The sequence below is a fragment of the Erinaceus europaeus genome, chromosome 15 (genome assembly GCF_950295315.1).
Source record: "Erinaceus europaeus chromosome 15, mEriEur2.1, whole genome shotgun sequence".
Classification (NCBI taxonomy): Eukaryota; Metazoa; Chordata; class Mammalia; order Eulipotyphla; family Erinaceidae; genus Erinaceus; species Erinaceus europaeus.
In genome coordinates this window covers 20902548-20918327 of record NC_080176.1, presented here as the reverse complement: position 1 = coordinate 20918327, position 15780 = coordinate 20902548, and the positions used below count along the sequence as shown (strand labels likewise).

General features: G+C 42.2%; 2 non-coding genes across 2 annotated transcripts; one reads left to right on the top strand and one right to left on the bottom strand.

The window, feature by feature from the left end:
• Window positions 1–2345: 2345 nt before the first annotated feature.
• LOC132533306 (U5 spliceosomal RNA) lies at window positions 2346–2461 on the bottom strand. The gene has a single exon (XR_009545186.1). It is a non-coding gene; the product is annotated as a U5 spliceosomal RNA (small nuclear RNA).
• A 5315-nt stretch (window positions 2462–7776) lies between these two features.
• TRNAM-CAU (transfer RNA methionine (anticodon CAU)) lies at window positions 7777–7848 on the top strand. Its single transcript has one exon. It is a non-coding gene; the product is annotated as a tRNA-Met (tRNA).
• The last annotated feature ends 7932 nt before the right edge of the window (window positions 7849–15780 follow it).

Below are 15780 nucleotides of genomic sequence, written 5' to 3'. Positions count from 1 at the left end.
CCAATAAAGATATTAAAAAAAAGAATTTTGGATTCAATATACTTCTATCCTTTGCATAATCCTTAAACTACCCCCCCACACACACACACATTGCTTATCCTTATGCCTGTGTGTGGGTTTTAGTATGTTGGGCTATTTACCTGTTATGCAATTGTTGATATCTGTAGTTTCTCAAAATTTAGATTATTTATTTTGGGTAGAAACAGAGAGAAATTGAGAGGGAAAAGGAAAGATAAGGAGAATGAAATAGTGACAGCTTCAGCTCTGCCCCACTCACTGCTTATGAAGCTTTCTTTCCCTCTGCAGGTAGGGACTGGGGCTTGAACCCTGGTCCTTGCACTTTGCTATATGAGTGCTCTAGCAGGTATGCCACCACCCAGTCCCTATTATCTCTAGGTTTTAAAAAAATCAGCCTCAGGGGCCAGGCAGTGGCACACCTGGTTAAGCACACACATTACAGAGCTCAAGGACCCGGGTTCAAGCCTTTGGTCCCCACCTGCAGGGGGAAAAAAGCTTCACGAGTGGTGAAGCAGGGTTGCAGGTGTCTCCTTATATCCCCTCCCATCTCGATTTCTCTGTCTCTATCCAATAATAAGTAAGTAAAAAGAAAAAAAAAAAAAATCAGCCTCAAGGCTGGAGAGCTAGTATAATGGCTATGCAGAAGACTTCCATGCCTGAGGTGCCAAGGTTCTAGTCACTTCATAGCACCGCCATAAATGAGAGGTGAGCAGCACTCTCTTCTCTCTCATTAAAATAAAATTAATGAATGTGGAGGGTAGATAGCATAATGGTTATGAAAACAGACTCTCATGCCTAAGGCTACAGCGTTCCAAGTTCAATCCCCTGCAGCACAATAAGCCAGAGCTGAACAGTTCTCTGGTAAAAAAAAAAAAAAAAAGAAAGAAAGAAAGAAAGAAAAAAAAAAGAAATATTAAAAAAAAAATCAGTCTCATATGTTCACGCCCTTTTTTTCTTTTATTTGCTTCCAGGGTTATCGCTGGGGCTCAGTGCCTGCACTACAAACTCACTGCTCCTGGACAGGACAGAGAGTGATCGGGAGAGAGGGGGAAGACAGAGGGGAGTGGGGGGGGGGATAGACACCTGCATACCTGCTTCACCGCTAGTGGGGCAGCCCCACTGCAGGTGGGGAGCCGGGGGTTCCAGCCGGGATCTTTACACCGGTCTCTGTGCTTCACGCCCTGTGCACTTAACACGCTGCGCTACTGCCCGGCCCCACTTGGTCACACTCATAACTAAACCTTCAAAACATATTTTAATTCCATATACTTAAATTTTTATAGTTGTTTACACCAGGATTACCACTTTGGCTCAGTGTCAGCCCTACGGATCTATTCACTCCCCTCTTTTTCTTTCCTGTTTTATTAGATTGGACAGAGCAACATTAAAGGGGGCGGGAAATAGAGAGGGAAAGACAGAGAGGCATCTGCAGACCTGCTTGAGGACTCCTTGCAAGGTAATGTGTGTGCTCAACCAAACTCACCAGCGCTCCACCCTAAACCCAATATACTTTTGATTTAACCTCGCATCAAGACGGGGGTTGGGGGGAGTACATGAGTAGGTTGCTTAGTGTGAGAAACTTCTTACTTGAGAAATCTTGGAGAGGCACATTCAGACTCTGCCTCTCTGGATGGTTTCTGCGCAGCAACTCACCTTGAAAAGGAGAATAAGGGGCTGGATAGTGGTGCTCCTGGCTGAATCCATGCATTAGTGTGCCCTTAAGGATCCAGGTCCAATTCCTGGTTCCCCACTATATGGGGGCAGTGAAGAACGGAGGATAAAGATGTCTCTCTTCTGCTTCTCTCCCAGCTTATGCTTATATTCAAAATAAACGCTGAAAAATGAAAGAAGAAAAAAAAAGCAGCATAGAGCCGCAGATGAAGGAGTGGCCTGGTAATGACCAAGAGAGCCATCATTAAAATGTGCCAGTCTCCTGCCTTTACCCAGCTTTTGCAGTCCTTACTTTATCTGAAGGGTGTAGGTGAGGAGGGTACCTAGGTTTAAGTAGAAACTATTTGATTACGTACCTTTTAGTTTCTTTTAGGTCTTTCTACTTGCTTGATGCACCTATTGAATGGATGTCAGATATTGCACACTTCTACTTTAATGTATATATTTCCTCCTAAGGGACACATGTGTCCTATTTTCTTTGGTCTGATCCGTACTCCCAGAGATTAATAGAGAAAAGCTCATTGGAGAGACTGGGTTATGGGAAAACTATGGGTTACGGCGAAAACTAAAGTCAGGTGAATGTTATTAAACCACTAGTTCAGGTTGTTACAGCAAAGTGCTGGTAAATAGTCTTTCTTTCTGAACCAACTAAACGTAACCCTTATAATAAAGGGCCTCAAAAAATTGAGTTAAGACTCGGATTTGTTTCTCTCCACGGAAATCTTTAGTAAAAGGCGAAAGATTTATGCGATCTGAAGAGAAACCAGAGCATATTTTGAGGCTTGGCAACTCCGCTCTCGAGTAAAGCACACTCCTAGTAAACTGATGGTCGTTAGAACTCATGAACAGTTAGTGCCTCAAAAGACTTTCTTTATGAACTATAAAAATATGTGTTCTATATTCTGAAACTATATATGGAAAAAAGTTTTAATTTCATTGTTTTAAAAACTGGCCCTTGCGCAGTGCATGGTGGGTATTCAGACGAGTCACCTCTGCTAAGAGCATCGCTTTCCCACGCTAACCCTGCGGCACCACTAGGGGGCGAAAGGGAGACTTGGAGACTGCGATCTAAATCTAGGCTGACCTGTGACCTGGGTCTCTTGTTTTCTGTATTCATACATCTGAAATTGACGACTTTGAAAGACCTCGGTATAGCATTGAGAAAGAAAAGTCTACACAGAAATTCAGGAAGGTTAGGGGGCAAATAGCATAAGGCTCCAAAAGTCCCAGGTTCAATCTCCTGCACCACTATAAACCAGAGCTGAGCAGTGCTCTGGTGAAAATAGAATAAATAAATAAACAAACAAATAAGTTTAAAAATAAAATAGAAAAAAATTCAGGAGGGTAGTTAAATAAAGAACACAAGAGGGCTTTTATAACTTTATGTTTGCATTTTTTTTCACTTTATTACTCACTAATGGTCTACAAGACAGTAGGGCCATAGTCGCACACTGCTCCCTCCACCAAAGTTCTGTGTGTTCCCCATTCCACCCAGGATAACATCTGTAGTCCTCACAGTGTCTTAGATATTGTCTGCTATTACCCCCACCCCTTTTTTTTCCTTTGCAAATGCATATGTTTCAGTTATTTATATTCCACAAAAAAGAAAACCATTGGTAGTTGTCTTTCATTTTCTTACTTAATCCAACACAGTCACCTCCAGATCCATCCGTGGGTGGTCACTTGCATTATTTCCACACCTTGGCTATTGTAAATAATGCAGATCTAAGCATTGGGGTACATAGATTCCTTCAAAATTTCACAGTTTCATGTCCTTTGAATATAGAGCAAGGAGTGGTATTGCTGGATCATAATTTTTTTTTTTTTTTTTGCTTTTGTATGTTTTGTTGTAGTAAAAGTTAACGAGGGGATTTACTTATTCATTGTTGCTAGAGGACTGCTCAGCTCTGGCTTTTGGTGGTGTAAGACAGACCGTTGGAGTGGAAGAGCAGCAGGAAGGAACAGGGAACTCTGAAGGCAACCACCAGGTGGGTCAGGAATTGGCGCAGGGAGAACAGAATACACCACACTCTGTTGGAGGGGGAACCTGAGCTCAATTTTTATTCATCCAGTGAGAGTTTATATATCTTTCAGTCTTACATAAACAATATCTGGAACAGAAAGCAAAGCTCATTTCTTGATTAGATGGCCTTGCGGTTTTACACAGAAATGTCGTGCTTCATGGGGTGATGCATTTCTGAGTAATAGGCTTAGCAGAAAGTATTTTGTGTAGAGTTTTAACATATTTCATAAGAGGAGGTGAGTAAGTATTACTAAGAATTTTTCCTACGACTTTATGTATTTGACGTCCACCTCATTTCCTGTTCATCTGTATCTAATCTGGGAACAGGGACTGTTCATCCCCGATTACACGGCATCATTACCATGTACATAATGAAAATAATAACCAGAGTTTCCAATTTAGATCTGCTCAGGATGCCAAGACCCACTCCCAGAATTCTTCTTCCTTAAAGAGAGTTTTCCTGGGTGCTGACCCTGTCAGACCCATCATTCTGGATTTGAGTGGTGCGTGGCAGTGGTGCTGCGAATTGAACCTAGGATATTTGATGCCCCAGCCATGAAAGTCCTTTATCACAGCTACTTCCCCAGTGCAGGGCAAAATAGTATTTTCATTGTTTGTTTAAGTACTCCATATTTTTCCCCCTTTGTCTGTCCAAAGCTTTATTCTTCTGGATATTTTTCCTACTACAGTATTTCTTGGAGCCTTCAACTAACTTGATCCCTATTAATACTCTACTAACCACCCCTAACTACTAGAAACATCTTTTGTTTTTTGGTTTCTTGCATAGATATAGCCCCTAAAATCGTAATCCTTTAAAAAATTGTATTAGTGGTTTAATAGCTATTTACAAGATGATGAGATAATAGGGGTATAATTTTACACCACTCCCACCATGGAGTTCTGTGCCCCTACACCCTTCCAATGGAAACCATTATAATTCTCTCAAGGTCTTAGATATGGATTTACTATATAATGTTTTATATATATATATATATATATTTTTTTTTTTTCTTTTTCCTCCAAGGTTATTGCTGGGGCTCGGTGCCTGTACCACGAATCCACTGCTCCTGGAGATTATTTTTTTCCCCTTTTGTTGCCCTTGTTTTTTTATCATTGTTGTGGTTATTATTATTATTGTTGTTACTGATGTCATTGTTGTTGGATAGGACAAAGAGAAATCGAGAGAGGTGGGGCAACAGAGAGGGGGAAAGAAAGATAGACACCTGCTGACCTGCTTCACCGCTTGTGAAGCATCTCTCCTTCAGGTGGGGAGCTGGGCCCTCAACCAGGATCCTTACACTGGTCCTTGCGCTTTGTGCCATGTGCGCTCCACCTGCTGCACTACTGCCCACCTTTTTAAAAAAATAATGTTATATAATTATTTTATAATGTTATATATATATATATGTATATATATAAATGTTATATATATATTTTGCTTCCAGGGTTATTGCCGGGGCTCAATGCCTGCACCACGAATCCACTGCTCCTGGAGGCCATTTTTTCCCTTTTGTTACCCTGGTTGTTTTACCATTGTTGTGGTTATTGTTATCTTTGTTATTGTGTCGTTGTTGTTGGATAGGACAGAGAGAAATGGAAGACAGAGAGGGAGAGAGAAAGACAGACACCTGCAGACCTGCTTCACCGCCTGTGAAGTGACTCCCCTTAAGTTGGGGAGCCGGGGGCTCGAACTGGGATCCTTCCACAGGTTCTTGCACTTTGCACCACGTGCGCTTAACCCACTGCGCTACCGCCTGACTTTTTTTTTTTTTTTTAACCTAAGCACTGCTCAGCTCTGGCTTATGGTGGTGTGGGGGATTGAACCTGGGACTTCAAAGCCTCAGGCATGAGAATCTCTTTGCATAACCATTATGCTATCTCCCACACCCTAACATATAATATTATAATATATATAATAAAATCATCCTCACCTGCTGTTCCGGATATGAAAGATTAGATAAGGGATTGGAATTTCAAGTTTGGGGTCTCAAGTTTGATTTCCAGCATCATATGTGCCAGATCAATGCTCTCTCTCTCTTTTTTAAAAATTATTTATTTATTTATTATTGGATAGAGACAGAGAGACATTGAGAGGGAAGGGGGAGATAGAGAGGGAGAGAGACAGAGAGACACCTGCAGCCCTGCTTTACCACTCGTGAAGCTTTCCCCCTGCAGGTGGGGACCAGGGACTTGAACCTGGGTCCTTGTGCACTGTGATGTGAGCACTTAACCAGGTGCGCCACCACCTGGCCCCCTCTTGTTTTCTCTCCTCATAAATACATACATACATACATGACAATCTTTTAAAAATCCACACTATCATTTGTTAGTCCTACTAGACGGAGCAGTCTGAACTCTCATCATATTTTGTTGGTGAGAATAAAAACAATATAACAACAATTAGGGCTGAGAAGACAGCATAATGGTATGCAAACAGCTTTCATGCCTGAGATTCTGAGCTCCCAACTTCAATTCCAGCACCACCATAAGCCAGAGCTGAGCAATGCCAGAGCAGTGGGCTTGCCTGTCCTTAACACTCAGTCCCATTTCTGTCCTCAGCAATGATGGAGGCAGGGCCACGTCTTCTGGATGCAGCCCGCCACCCCCCAGCCCCTCTGGCCTGCTGCAGTGGAGAACATAGGCCTGGCTTGTGTCCAAGGACCCAAGGCTGAAGAGGACCCAAGTGCTCTGGGGTGACTTGGCACAGGTCCCACACCTGAGTCTGTATGGATGTTGTCGTGTGTCGTGTCCCCCCCCCCCCGGCAGCCCCCCCCTTTCCAAAGAAAAAGACAGTGAGAGGGGCCAGGTGGTGGTGCACCTGGTTGAGCATACATGTTACAGTGCTCAAGGACCTGGGTTCAAGCTCCTGGTCCCCACCTGCAAGGGGAAAGCTTTTTTTTTTTTTTTTTTTTGGTGAAGGCTCCAAAGTCCCATGCTCAGTTCCCCACACCTCCATAAACCAGAGCTAAGCAGTGCTCTGGTGAAAAAAGAAAAAAAACCCAACTCATCCATCCAAAAAGATCTGTGTACACACATGTTCTTGGCAGCACAATTTGTAATAGCCAAAACCTGGAAGCAACCCAGGTGTCCAACAACAGATGAGTGGCTGAGCAAGTTGTGGTCTATATACACAATGGAATACTACTCAGCTGTAAAAAATGGTGACTTCACCGTTTTCAGCCGATCTTGGATGGACCTTGAAAAAATCATGTTGAGTGAAATAAGTCAGAAAGTGAAGGATGAATATGGGATGATCTCACTCTCAGGCCGAAGTTGAAAACCAAGATTAGAAAAGAAAACACAAGTCGAACCGGAAATGGAATTGGAGTATTACACCAAAGTAAAAGACTCTGGGGTGGGTAGAATACAGGTCCATGAAAGATGATGAATGACGTAGTGGGGGTTGTATTGTTAAATGGGAATCTGGGGAATGTTATGCATGTACAAACTATTGTATTTACTGTTGAATGTAAAGCATTAATTCCCCAATAAAGAAATAAATTACTTAAAAAAAAAAGCTGTGATAGACTTAGGAAAGATAAAATGTGTGTCATATTTGACTAAGAATCCATAAACTGAATCTAGTCATACACTGTGGTAAGAAAACTTCAAACAGGGGCCAGTGGTGCATCTGGTTGAGTGAGCACATAACAGCACACAAGGACCTAGGTTCAAGCCCCTGCTCCCCAATTGCGGGGGGGGGGGAAGCTTTGAGAGTGGTGAAGTGTTACAGGTGTCTCTTCTGTCTCTCCCTCCCTCTCTCTCTTTTTTATTAGTTTAAAAAAAAAAAAGACTAAAATTACAGCCTTCCAGTAAATAAAAAGCGGTTTTTTTGTTTGTTTTGTTTTTAATTCAAGCGATTGTAAGGAAATTGTCATTGTTTTTACATGGGAGACAAGTGCAGCTGTGGAGCGGCGGGGCCTGGAGGAGCCTGGGGCTGGACGAGTCTGGGGGCGGCAGCCGGTGCCCGGAGGTAAAAGATTGAGAGGAACCGCCAGTGCTCCGCTCGGGCAAGGCGGGGCGGCTGCTCCTTGAGGGAGGATGTACCACTGTATTTCTCCAGCAGCAGAGTGGCGCAGCGGAAGCGTGCTGGGCCCATAACCCAGAGGTCGATGGATCGAAACCATCCTCTGCTAGAGGTTTTACACCTGGTTCTCCCTTTGCCCGGGAAATACTTTTGAAGTCCTGTCAACACGGAATCCCAAAATGCTTCTAATGTCTCTGAAATGTACAAGTCCTTCCGTTACTGGTGCCCATAAAAAGACAGTTCATTCATTGGACTCAGTCTTGTGCATTATTGTGTGGGACATACTGAAAAAGATTTAAATTTCATATTTAAATCTTCTAGCAAACAAGTGTTCAAATTTATTATCTATTACTAATAGCTGCACATCTGACTCAGATCAGTTTGTGTCCCATCAAAAATAACTTTTCAAGTTCAATATTATGTATTTATGTATGTATGTATTTTTTTCTTTATTGGGGAATTAATGTTTTACATTCGACAATATTTATTTATTTTTAACCAGAGCACTGCTCAGCTCTGGTTTATGGTGGTACTGGGGATTAAACCTGGGACCTGTGGTGACTCAGGCACTAAAGGATTTTACATAACCATTATGCTATCTTCCCAGCCCTCAATGTTTCAATATTTTAAAGTATATTTGGAGGGTCTGGGCATTGGCACACCTGATGTAGCACAAATATTTTATTTTAAACTATATTTGGTACAAATAAGTATAGTAGGATGATCAAATAAAGACTTGGATGTAGCATATTAGCATAAAATATTAGCATAAAATTCTGTGAAAATATTAGGATAAAATTCTATAGTATAAATATTAGCATAAAATTCTATAATATTCCATATTAGCATAAACTTCTGTGGAAATGTAAATTCAGGAGAAAATAAGATCAATATAAAAATTTCAACTGTTATAGAAATGTAAACTTTTCATTGTTATCATTATCATTATTATTTGTTGTTGTTGTAGTGAGATGGAGGAAAAGAGAGGCAGGGGTAGATAATAGTTATGCAAAGAGACTTTCAAAGAAAGTTTTGCAAAGAGCTTGATGCTCCAAAGTCTCAGGTTCAAACCCTTGCACCACCATAAACCAGTGCTGAGCAGTGCTCTGGTAAAAATAAATAAATAAAGATTAAAAAAAAAGAAAAGAGAACTGGAGCAGTAAGGGCACATAGTATGAAGCACAAGGACCAGTGCTAGGATCTGGGCTGGAGCCCCTAGTTCCCCACATGCAGGGCAGGGGTGGGGGTCACTTCACAAGAGGTGAAGCAGATCTGCAGGTGTCTTTCTCTCTCCCTCCTATCCAAAAAATTGAAGAAAAAAAAAAAAAAGGTCACAGAAGCAGTGGATTCATAGAGCAGGCACCAAGCCCCAGCTAAAACCTTGGAGGAGAGAGAGAGAGAGAGAGAGATGGAACCAGAGCATTCATCTGGCACATGCAATGCCAATAATCAGTATGTGACCATATTTAAGAACTTGGTTTGAGCCCTGGGGTCCCCACCTGCAGAGGGGAAGCAGTGCTGCAGGTGTCTCTCTCAATCTGTCCCTTCACTCTTTTTTTTTTTTTTTAACCAGAGCACTGTTAAACTCTGGCTTATGGTGGTGTGGGGGATTGAGCCTCAGGCATGAGAGTCTGTTTGCATAACCATTATGCTATCTACCCCTTACCCTCTTTCCCTCTCTATCTTCCCTTTCCCTCTTGATTTCTCTGACTCTGTTCAATATATATATACTTATTTATCGTTTTAAAAAGAGTGAAGGGGGCGGAGGGTAGCATAATGGTTATGCAAAGAGACTCTTTTGCCTGAGGCTCTGAAGTCCCAGGTTCAATCCTCAGCACCACCATAAACCAGAGTAGAGCAGTGCTCTGGTAGAGAGGGAGAGGGAGAGAAGAGAAACACACCCTGCTTCCATACTCCGGAAGCTTTCTTCTCTGCAGGTGAAGGTCAGGGGCTTGAACCTCTGGATAACCCTGGTGGCAAAACAAACAAAACCTCCTAAGAAATTCAGTTAACCTGGCCCTGTGAAGGGAGTACAACAGACTATAAAATAAAATAAACAGACTAATTTCCATTAGCCATCAGTATGCATGAGAAAAACAAGAAACTGAAGATGCCTGTCTTTGTCTCCAGTTCCCAGAAAAATGGGCTAACAGGGCACAGAAAATAGCACATTGGCTTCAATGCATAAATAACACTAAGTCAGAAAAAAAATTAACCTTCACAGTAGTGGGTTAAACTTAGCTGTATTTGACAAGTTTCCTTATCTTTTTAAAATTCTCTTTATTTATTGGATAGAGACAAAGAGAAATTGAGAGGGAAAGGGAAGACAGAGAGGGAGAGAAACACTTGAAGCTTTCTGCCTGCAGGTGGGGACCAGGGACTTGAACCCAGGTTTATTATAACATGTAAGCTCAACCAGGAACACCACTAACTGGCCCCTGACAAGTTTCTTTATCAAAAGTCTTTGTGTGGGAGTTCGGGAGGTAGCGCAGCGGGTTAAGTGCACGTGGCATGAAGCGCAAGGACCTGTGTAAGGATCCGGCTCTCCACCTGCAGGGGAGTCACTTCACAGGCGGTGAAGCAGGTCTGCAGGTGTCTATCTTTCTCTCCCCTTCTCTGTCTTCCCCTCCTCTCTTCATTTCTCTCTGTCCTATCTAACAATGACAACAACAATGAAAAAAACAACAAGGGCAACAAAAGGGAAAATGAAGAAAAAAAAAAAGAAATGCAACCCTTTTGTGTTCAATTTCAATTTTAGCAGTAGTGTATACTAATAATGAATTGACTGGAAAAAGAAATAAAAGCCAATAATTTTGTAATAGTATTAGAAACAAAATGCTGAGGCTTAATCAAGGATACAAAAAGTCTTTACACCACAAAAACAAGACGGCATTGAAAGAAGTCGAAGACATGGGTCCAGTTGGTGGCACACCTGGTTGAACACACATAGTACTATGCCTGCTCAAGGAACTGGGTGTTGTGACCCTAAAGGGAGTTTGGAACGATTAGCATACGAATGACGTCAGCCTGAGGCAGGGACACAAAGGAATGTATAAACACATGGACTTGGAGCAGCTGTCTCTCTATGGCCGCTGCTTCTCCTGGTCAGAAGCATCTCTGCAGAGGTGCTCCAGGAATCTGCCATGGCTACTTCTCCTGGGAACTGAACACTTGTGACTCAGCTAGCCAGTGATGGGGGCCAATCCCAGCAGGTTATTAGGGTATCCTGAAAGATGAGGGGCATCGGCGAGAATGAGATGAGAGACACGTCAACTGCTTTAAGAGTAGGAGAGAGACACTTCTGCCATGCTCAGGCAGAACTTTATTTTATAGTCTCATAAGGCTCAGATCATTCAAACAAAAATCACCAAGGCTTTGGTCACTAACACATAAATCACCAAGGCTTTGATTATTAATACAAAAGTCAACAAGGCTTTTATTATTAAAACAAAAATCACCAAGTAAGAACAGCACAGGTAGGGAACACCTCCTACTTTGTGGAACATTCACATCCAGGGGCTCTTTTCTCTCTAGAGATCACATCACAGTTTCTATGTCTTTTGTTATTCCTGTACCTGTGTGCTAGGCAGATGTCCTATTGATTAAGATTAATATTCTACCTGCATGTTTATGCCATTCTCTTGCCCCTATGCATCAGAAGCCAATGGTTCATAGAAAGTTCAAGCTTGTTATGTTTCTAGGGGCCTTAAACAAATTGAGCAGCCCATTTTTCATAAAATCGGTTCCACTGTTTGATCAAGGGGTTTTGTTTTGTTCCTTACAGAGAAGGCACCAAGGTGGTGCTGACCTGGCCAGCCTCTGCATAAAGTTCAGCTCTCTAGCTGGAATCCATCTTCTGTGTGTGCTCACTGTGTGACCTAGGTTCTCGTGCACTATTCCTGCATAAGGAGGTGGGAGCATAGTGGTGGGTGGTAGATTAAAAGGCCCATTGTATCTAGGTGGGTATCATAACTTTTATTTATTAATTGTGCTATGTAAGGTGGCCCCTCCACTGTGGGAAAAATGAATATTTCTCTATGTTTTAGTGGGAATACTAAAGGAAGTGGTGTAGATAAAGAGGAAAACATTTCTTCCTCTTGGAGTCTCCTAAAAAATTCTGCATTACTGCTATTGCTTGTTCCATTATGATCAATCTTACAGAGTGCAGTGCAGGTTTTTTCATTATTTTTGTTATTGACCAGGCTCTGAGCCCGGCCATAGGTAAAGATTATTAAGACCACACAGAGCTTAATCCCAAGCCCTATACATGGCAAAAGGCAAAATGGTTTCAGTTTGGCCTGGAGAGTCCAGCCGTGCTGAACTTCCTGTGACGCTGGTACCGTGTCAAGCAGCTCGCACAGCAGTGCCTGTGCCAAGCTGGTAAACGTTTTCTTTTAAAGTTCTTTTAAAAAATATATTTATTTATTTTCCCTTTTGTTGCCCTTGTTGTTTATATTGTTGTTGTAGTTATTACTGTTGTCGCTATTGATGTCGTCATTGTTACATAGGACAGAGAGAAATGGAGAGAGGAGGGGAAGACAGAGAGAGGGATAGAAAGACAAACACCTGCAGACCTACTTCACCACTTGTGAAGTGCCTCCGGTGCAGGTGGGGAGCTACGGGCTCGAACTGAGATCCTTCCACTGGTCCTTGTACTTCGCTCCACGTGCAGTGAACTTTTAAGACCCCTCTACAGCTATGAGCAACCTTGACCTCAGCTGATAATTATTTATCTTATATGTTTTCTTGTTTTTAATATTTATTTATTTATTCCCTTTTGTTGCCCTTGTTTTTTTATTGTTGTAGTTATTGTTGTTGTTGGATAGGACAGAGAGAAATGGAGAGAGGAAGGGAACACAGAGAGGGGGAGAGAAAGACAGACACCTGCAGACCTGCTTCACCGCCTGTGAAGCGACTCCCCTGCAGGTGGGGAGCCGGGGGCTCAAACCGGTATCCTTCTGCCGGGATAATTACTTATCTTATGGGACTAATCTTTTGATAACTATACTCAGACTTAATGGACCTAGCGTACTCTTTTTTTTGTTGTATGTTATAGCATACTTGTTGTTATAGCATACTCTTGTTGTTATAGCATACTCTTAACCCCTGATGATAACTGCTTATTTTGTGTATCTAAAATATATGTCCAATTAGACTTCCGGAGGCAGAGCTACGAGGAGCAGCAGATCGCTTTCTCTCCTCTCCTCTCCCAGATCAACTAGGAATACCAAAGGAGACCACCCGGGACCGAAACAAGACAGGACTAGAATGACCACAGGAACCCAGTAAATCACCCGTGAGTACAAACACACGTGGCTGGTGACAGAGAGGAGAGAGGGGCCTAAGGAGAGATTAAGTGACTGCTAACAGTTCAGCAGTTTATCAGTTGAGACACCACCTCCAGTCTGCCCCACAACAAGGGGACAGCTTAAGGGAGGAGAGGACTCCCCAGAGACTCACCAAGCGCAACTCTGAGTTTCCATTGCTACTACCCTCAGAATCTGGAGCAGCAACAGGGAGGGACACCAGGGGACAGAGATCTAACCAGGAAACCTACACCTCGGTGGCATAGCTGAGGGGCTGTGAAAGTCTCTTTGCATAACCACTGGATTATCTCTGCCACACCCTGATTTATCTCTTGGTCAGGAGTCAGTGATTAAGCTAAGAAGCCTATTGACAGTTTAAAAGCCCTCAGGCTCCCATAGCCTACAGGGAAGAAGAAAAAAAGAAAGAGGCTTTTAAACCACTGAGCTCCAACACGGGGATTGAAACAACTGTGAACTTCCACCACTGTGAACCCTTTAATTAACTTACTTAGACACAAGTCAATCCAGGCAATAGTGATCAATAATTTGAAAAGTACTGATAAAGGGAACTCATAACATAATATATAAAATGGTTAAAACAACAAGAAAAAATATTGGAGAATCGAACCAGGACAAGAGTCCAGCTAAAAGTCCTCCAGAGGGTGAAGCACAAAATAACGAGTTTAACATCCAAACATTAGCTAAGGAAATAATAACAGGAGTGAGTAAAGAATTTGAAAAAATTGTAATCAGAAATGCAGGAACAACAAATGAGAATATGGAAGAAAATACTAATTATCTAATGGTTATTAGAGAGCTGAAAGCTGAAATCACTGAGCTAAGAATGCAACTAACTGAACAAGCTAAAACAGTATCAGAGCAGGGCAACAAAATAGATGAACTCCAGAAAACAGTAGAGGGCAGAGAGAATAGAATCTATGAGGCTGAAGACAGAATTAGCAAGATTGAGGATGAATTAGAGACAACTAAAAAAGAAGTAAGAGATCTCAAAAAGAGATTAAGAGATGCTGAAGGGGGTCGAGCGGTGGCGCAGTGGGTTAAGCGCACGTGGCGCAAAGCGCAGGGACGGCGTAAGGATCCCGGTTCGAGCCCCCGACTCTCCACCTGCAGGGGAATCGCTTCACGAGCGGTGAAGCAGGTCTGCAGGTTTCTATCTTTCTCTCCCCCTCTCTCTCTGTCTTCCCCTCCTCTCTCCATTTCTCTCTGTCCTGTCCAACAACAAAGCAACGTCAACAATGGCAATAATAACCGCAACGAGGCTGCAACAACTAGGGCAATAAAAAGGGGAAAAATGGCCTCCAGGAGCGGTGGATTCATGGTGCAGGCACCAAGCCCAGCAATAACCCTGGAGGAAAAAAAAAAAAGAGATGCTGAAAACAACAACAGAGTCCTATGGGATGACTTCAAAAGAAACAATATCCGCATTATTGGCATACCAGAGGAAGAAAGAGAAGGAGAGGAAGAAAGCATTTTCCAGGCCATAGTAGCTGAAAACTTCTCTAGTCTAGACAACATCAAAGACAGAAAGATTCAAGAAGCCCAGAGGGTCCCAAACAGAATTAACCCAGACCTAAAGACACCAAGACATATCATACTTAGAATGGAAAGGAACAAGGATAAAGAAAGGATCCTGAAGGCTGCAAGAGAAAAACAAAGAGTCACCTAAAAAGGAAAACCCACAAGATTAGCAGCAGACTTCTCCATACAAACACTACAGGCCAGAAGAGAATGGCAAGATATCTATCGCGTGCTCAATGAGAAAGGCTTTCAGCCAAGAATACAATATCCTGCTAGACTGTCATTCAGACTAGATGGAGGCATCAAAACCTTCTCAGACAAGCAACAGTTGAAGGAAGCAACCATCACCAAGCCTGCCCTGAAAGAAGTTCTGAAAGGTCTCCTATAAACAACCAGATCACCACAAATAGGACATATATCAAAACACTCTAAAACTCTACAAGAATGGCATTAAAATATCTTCAATCTTTGATATCAATAAATGTCAATGGCCTGAATTCACCTATTAAAAGACACAGAGTAGGAAGATGGATCAGAAAACACAACCCAACAATATGCTGTCTACAGGAAACCCACCTAACTCAACAAGACAAACACAGACTTAAAGTGAAAGGATGGAAAACTATCATACAAGCCAATGGCCCACACAAAAGGGCAGGAGCAGCTATTCTCATATCTGACATGATCGACTTTAAAATAGATAAGATTAAAAAAAATAGGAATGGACACTACTTAATGATCAGAGGATCAATCAATTCAGAGGACTTAACAATTATTAACATCTATGCACCCAATGAGAAGCCATCTAAATACATCAAACTTCTACTGGAAGAGCTACAGCAATATATTAACAGTAACACAATCATAGTAGGGGACTTCAACACCCCACTCTCTCAACTTGACAGATCATCCAGGCAGAAAATCAATAAAGACATAAGGGAGCTAAATGAAAAGATAGACAAACTAGAACTATTGGACATTTTCACAGTCATTCATCCCAAGAAACTGGAATACACATTTTACTCAAATCCACATGGGTCATTCTCAAGGATAGACCATATATTAGGCCACAAAGACAGCATCAGCCAATTCAAGAGCATTGAAATCATCCCAAACATCTTCTCAGACCACAGTGGAATTAAACTAACACTTAACAATCAACAAAAGATTAGTAATAGTCCCAAAATGTGGAAGCT